The 6,557-nt window shown below is 48.3% G+C and overlaps 1 long non-coding RNA gene across 1 annotated transcript in view; it reads left to right on the plus strand.

Moving 5' to 3' along the window:
* Nucleotides 1-2,262: 2,262 nt before the first annotated feature.
* The window catches only part of LOC114057773, a 22,620-nt gene continuing 18,325 nt past the window's right edge, over nucleotides 2,263-6,557 (plus strand). The window contains exons 1-2 of the long non-coding RNA XR_003571299.1: nucleotides 2,263-2,272; nucleotides 2,752-2,757. This is a non-coding gene — a long non-coding RNA (uncharacterized LOC114057773). The remainder of the gene's footprint in view (nucleotides 2,273-2,751; nucleotides 2,758-6,557) is intronic.

The raw sequence follows: 6,557 nt of genomic DNA on the forward strand, positions 1-6,557 counted from the left end.
GGCCTCTTTTAATCTTGTTATGAAGTCCACAAAAGGCTCATCCTGTCCTTGCCTTATGAGGGTAAATGAAGGAGCAGATGCATAGGCATCTGCAACTTTCTTTATGGCTTGCAGTGCTAGGTCTTTGGAAGCATCCAAATATTGCTTATGAATGGTCACCTGGCTGTCCTTGGTGGTAAAAGGACCTTCGCCATAAAGCATCTGCTTGTAGTGGTCAGGAGGAGACCTTTTATGGGAAAGCTTTTCGGTAACATATGTGTTAATCAGTGCTTTCCATTCATTTTCAAAAACGGAATTTTGGACTGTGGACAATAAACCCTTAGCAATCATGCGAATATCATAAGGTATTAGGGTGTAGGCCTGAAATAAAGAATCAAATAACCCGATGGTAAAGGGTGCGCCTAACCCGTAATCAACAATAGCTTTTTTAATGTCCTTTAAAATTGGATATGAAATAGGTGTCCATTTAGGTTCTGAACTTTCGTCACAAAATATCGGAAAGGCCTTTAGGAATTCAGTGTCCCCTGCCTGCAAGGCCTGGGCCCTACACTCCTTCCAAACCTCATTGTGGGAAATGAGGCTGGGTGTACAGGCCTGCTGGCAAACGTGCCGGCCATGGGCGCCGCCATGTTGCCGGATGTTGTGACCGGAAGTGGCGGTATCGCCATCTTGGGGTAAGCCCTCGTGACTTCCAGATATGGATGACGAGTTGGAGGAGGCCGGGTTAGGGGCGGAGACTGAGGTGTAGGTGTTATGTGGGCGGGGCTTCGCGACGGTGGTTTCGCGCGCTCGATGTTCCCGCGCCGCGACGAAGCTCCGCCTCCCTCCCTCAGGGCCACCGCCATCTTGTGTGGTGTTAGAGTCCAGCCTCCCTCCCTCACGATCGCCGCCATTTTGAGTGGTGTTAGTAAGCCTGTCCCGCGGACATATGTCCTTCTTTGATGGTCTCTTTAGGGTTGAATATGGGTCCCGAGAGTAGCGGTGTGGTGAGGGGGGTGGAGAAGCAGAATTCTTTTTCATCATTTGGTCTTTTAAGACCATCAGAACTGCTCTCCATGCCTCTAACGCTGACTCCGCGCCGGAGACCTTGTTATTCTTGTCAGTCCATATATAGAACCCAATTTCGTCCCAGTCATTGGTGTTAAGGACTTGGGGGACTTTTTCCTTTTTTGCGTCCAGCCATCGCGCCAGTGATTTTAACGATTTTTTATCAGGTGCTTGACCATGCTGGAGGAGTAGTGTTTTTAGATGACGGTATTTTTCACGCTCGGATGTAGATAAGCGGGCTCCCATCGTTAGTTACGGGGTTAGGATACAGGGGAGGAGTTAGGGACTGCCCCAGCTGCTCACCTTCTTCCGCCGGCGGTGGAAGGTGCGGAGGGAAGTGACAATCCTCTTGTCCGCCGTCCAGCTGGGGGTGGCTGCCGGGAAGAACACCTCAACCCAGGGTCTTCGGTATCCCAGCCGGGCACTCTGGAGTTTTCTCAATGTGAGAAACCTCTACAGAGCCCCACGTTGGGCACCATATGCCGCAGCCCGGTGGGGGTGAAGGAAACGGATGCCACTGCTGTTGGAGTGCTCAGCTGGGATATTTATTAGTGCTCAGCCAAAACCTTGGGGTAGAACAGGAAGGGCTGCAACACTACGGGATATTGCCAGCTAGCGAGCTAAAATGGCATCCTCGAGTGAGGGACGAACAGGGGTTTGTATAGGGTAGGAGGGAGAAGGGACTAGATCATGGGAGGAGTTTAGGGATTGGCAGGGGGTACAACCAATAGGGAATCGTACAGAGAACGCGCCAATACTAACAACCAATAACGTAATGAATCACCTCAGCAAGGCCCACCCATGCTGCAGCTCTAACCATCCAATCCTAGCTGAAGGATTTTAACCAATGGGATTACAGGGTTTTGTGAGGGGAATGAAACCTTCTAATATAATATATAAATATAACTCCCATAACAAACATCAAATATGTTAAGTATCATTAAAACCATTCATAAACATTCAGGTAAATAAAGTCCATGTTTCCAGTAATGAATAAAAGTCCTCTTTTCAAGGTCTGTTCAATATTTGTCGTAAGTCTCCTTCCAACGATGGAATTCAGCTCTTTTCGGGTCCTCCACAGCCCCCCACCCCAGAAACACAGAGGGAGGTGCCCTCAACAGGCCAAGATTTTGGCCAATCCTTAGCGGCTATAATGGTGATGTCCGCTCCTGTGTCCAGAAGTCCAGTGATCGTAGTATGTCCTGCTGGTGATGCAGCTGTGACGGTCATCAGGGGTTGATTTGAAGAAACTATTTGAGTCCATCCCACGTGGAGAGTTGTCGCCGTTTCTCCTGGGTTTTCCTGTAGCTGTTGAGATAGCTGAGACACTGGAATTAAAGTACCTATAGGTTCAGAGTTCGTTATTGTCACAGGTGGAAAAGGAACATGTACAAAGATGGTGATTCTGTCCAAGTTGTTGCCGGTGAAAAGTTCCACTTGAGCAATGACACCCTTTTGCGATGCCTCATTAGAGGGATTGACTAAGTACCATTGGTCTTTTTTGTAGTGGTTTTGAGGGGTGTGTTGTTATTGTGGATTCTTCCACCGTGAAGGTGACATTAGGGGAAGAGGAGTGGAGTGCGATGCATTGTGGGACATTTAATGTATGTTGGTGAGGTTTGGTTCTGATTGTGTTCTGCCCATCAGATGGCATTGGCATTCTATTGAGGTATTTGATGTCCCCGCACCCCTCATGGCGCTCAGTGTCAAGTTTCCCTGATTTGTGTCAAATTTCCTTTGTGCTGGTGGTGTATTAAATGTAACTTTTTTCTTATATGGCAGTTTAGGAGATTTTGGTGGGAGAGGGTCACCATTGATATCAGAAGTAGACCTGCACTCTGAGGTCCAGTGTTTCCCTTTACCACACCTTTGACAGTTAAATTTAGGGAATGTTTTAGGTGTCTGTGGTCTATTGTCTGGGCACTTTTTTTCAATATGTCCTGATTGTTCGCAAGCAAAACATTGACCCTTAACAGCACACATCATAAGTCTTATTTTTTCTTTTGTGGATCCTACATTGCGACAAGCTTCGACCATTTCTAGCAATGTAGGATTTTTTAGTGGCCTTAAAAGTTTTTGGCATTCTTCATTTGCTTTTTCAATTACTAAAGATTTAAAAAGAACAGCCTGAGAATTTTCATCCAAAATTTGTTTTACTACAGCTTCTTTTAATCGTGTTGCGAAGTCTAAAAATGGCTCTTTTGGCCCTTAAAAAATTAAGGTGTGTGATGGTGTGGAGGTTGTGATCTTAGCAACCTTTTTTATGGCTTTAAATGCCAATTCACTGGATTTATGTAGTATGGTAGGGTGAATGGTTGCTTGCTTTGTGTTATTTGAGTATGATCCCTCACCATATAGTCTGTCTATGGCCTGCTCATGTGTTGCTCCCCGTGTTTCTCCTCCTTCTTTTACATATCTCTTAATAAGAGCCTTCCATTCTGTTTCAAATGCTGAATATTGGATGGTGGGTAGCCAAGCCCTGGCAACTAAGCGAATATCGTTAGGTATTAGGTCATAGGCTTGGAAAAAGGACTCAAGGAGGCCTATAGTGTATGGGGAGTTTAGGCCATATTCTGCAATTGCCTTTTTAATATCTTTCATAACCGGGTATGAGAAGGGTCTCCATTCTGGAGGTCTCCCTTCTTCTTTCAAGACCGGAAAAGCCTGAAGCATTTCAATGTCTCCTGCCAAGGCTGCTTGGTCATGGAAGGACTTCCAAGCTTTTTCATGTGCTTCTATTACTTGGTGTGTAACATCTATCCAGGGGCCAGGTGTAAAAGGCTCTTGGATAGTTGCAGTGGTTGTAGTGGTTGTGTATATGTGGGTTTCATCAGCATCTTTCATAGATGAAAAAAGGTCAGATGCTGAGGTACTAATGCTTTTAGCTGCAGTATGTTGATGTGTAGATGCCTTATGTTTGGTAGGTGGTACTGCTGATGTTTTATTAGAGTGGGTTTTGTTTTTAGGTGTTGTGATCTTAGGTTTAGCTGATTCAATTATAGTAGTGAGAGGTGGTGGTGTTGTAACCTCATCACTGTCATCATCAGAAGAACTAGAACAAGGCTTTGTATTTGATGTCTGGGTGCTGGACAATATAAGTGTGGGTACAGATTGCTGCTGTGGAACTAGATGGTGTTCTGGGGCTGTAGGTGTATGCATGACGGTCTGTTGTAAGCGTTGAGATTTGAAAGAAAATTGTTGGAAGGCCATGGGTGGAATCAGGTCCTGTGCCTCGGCCGTAGGCATAGGTCTGTGTGGCACTTCTGATGGCTGCAAGTGTTGAGGGGAATAGGGCTTGGTGCTGGTGTTGCATGCTGGTAAAGGAGGGTAGGCCTTAGGCCCTGCGGCATGGGGGCTACCATGTTGGCTTGGGTGGGCGTGGCCTGCGCCGGAAGGGAAGGCCTGAATATGGCTCGTGGCATCATGGCACGATGGTAAGTGTGGGGCAGAGTTATGATGTAAGGGAGGAGTGGCTAAGGTGATGTCATGGGAGGTGGAGAGAAACAATGACGTGATGTTACCGGGAGTGTATTTCGGTGGGTCCACCCCCAGTCTCTGGACTGCAGCTCCACCCTCGGGTCCTCCCTCCTGACGTCCCCACGAGTGAAGATGTTTCCCGACGCCATTTTGTTCGCCGCTCAGCATGCCGTGTCCCGATCTCCCAGCGCCATCTTGTCTCCCCACCCCGGTGTTAGGTCCCTCCATGTTAGCAGTGGGTGGTGGTGACGCAGGTTGAAAAACGTGCTCGTCGCCATTTTGGGGTTGCTGCAAGGCTGGTTTTAAGGCGGTATTATGTGCAGCCTCATTTTGGCGTCCTCTCAGGAGCATAAGGATAAGCCTCCAGGATATTAGCCCTTTAGCAGCCAATTTGTCCCTTTTCTTATGCGCTTTCCACAGCTGCGAGCCGATTTTATCCCAGTGCTCGAGAGTTAGTTCCTCTGGGATTTCTAAGTAATGCGAGTTCATCCAGGTGGCTAAAGCCTTCAGGGAAGCCTTGTCATAGTTATGACCCTGAAGTTCCACTACAGCTCGAATGCGCTTATAAATGGGTTTCTCCGGTTTGCAGAGGGTAGCACCCATAGTTGGTAGCAGACACGAAGTTGGGGGATTTGTGGAGACGGGTTAGGAGGGGGAGGGAATGCCCCGACAGCTCACCTCTCCTGGAGATCGCCTGCGTCTTCAGTGAGGGGGACGCGAAGTCCAGTCTCTGTCGGGGAGACTGCCGGACCGCAGGGTATCACAGACCCCTGCAGCTGAATGCTGCTGGAGCGCTGCCGCAGAAGTCAAAAAAGAAATCTGCAGACGAGCCTCACAGTTGAAGCGCCATTTGCCGCAGTCTTGTCTGGGGTCAGGAGACAGACCAGCGACGGGGGTTCTTGCCTCGCCTGCAGATAGGACAATGGCAATTGCAAGTGCTGGCAGGTAAAGTTCACTTATGTGAGGAGCCCCGAGTAAGAGACACACACACACACACACACACACACACACAATTTGAACACCTGCACAGCCAAAAGCTGATCCACCTTATTAAACAAAATGGAGGGGGTTTATACCCCCTGGGGCGGAATATACTGGAAAAGGGGAATAACCAGGGCAGAGCATGCAAATCCGCTCACAATCATAGGGTAACAGTTAATACATAAACATTACAAGGTGGTAACTTGGGAGGAGAAAACTTGGGATAAACTGATTGGTCAGTACCTCAGGGTATGCCGACCAATGGGAAGCTGTATCCAAGCCTGTCAGGCTTCTCAGTCCATGAGGGAGAAAGGGAAAATGGGGGAGACAACCTAGGAATAGGTTTTTATATTTGGCTGAACCACTGCAAACAGTCTTTTAAGCACACTGAAGTTCATTGTCCACTTCCTCAAGCTGGTTTTTCCATTCCTCAAAGGTGGTCTCGCTGTTCTCAGCCTCCTTCCACATCCTGAACGCATTTTCCATATCCTCGTAGACACTCTGGTTTCCAACAGGAAATGTCCCTGGGTTAAACTGTAGGAAGCTGTGAAGGAAAGGTAGGGAGAAAAGGGCTTGTCCAAACTATTTCAGTATGCCCTTTTGAGGTTGCGAGCTGTGCTGGTGGTGGCATATGCCTCCGGTAGGGTCTCCCATGCCAGACAGGTCAAAACTGAAGGGTCAAATGTGTTCACGGGCAGGACGAGCTCACTAGCCTTCTGGCGGTCATCCTAGGAGAAGGACAACTCTAATTTCAAAGCCGGGCAGATGGAGCTCGCTTAGCCCTGTAAGGCCACCCATCCAGGAGAAGGATACTCGAATTAAACCTACGTCCTGAGGACCTCACTGTCACCGTCCAAGCTTGCTAGGCCCTGGCAGATGAACCTCAGGAGTAAAGGGTGGGACCAGTTCTGCGCAAGCTGAGCCTCACCTAAAAAATCCACTGCGCAGGCTCAAGGGGTATAGCCACACTTGTAAAGTCCTGCAGCGACAGGTGAGGGGCGAAACGGCAGGTGATAAGATGCACTGGAAGCCGCAGACCCAACCCTGCACGC

The sequence above is a fragment of the Empidonax traillii genome, unplaced genomic scaffold, assembly GCF_003031625.1.
Source record: "Empidonax traillii isolate 1590-97213 ecotype Southwest subspecies unplaced genomic scaffold, ASM303162v1 scaffold145:size929809, whole genome shotgun sequence".
Taxonomy (NCBI): Eukaryota; Metazoa; Chordata; class Aves; order Passeriformes; family Tyrannidae; genus Empidonax; species Empidonax traillii.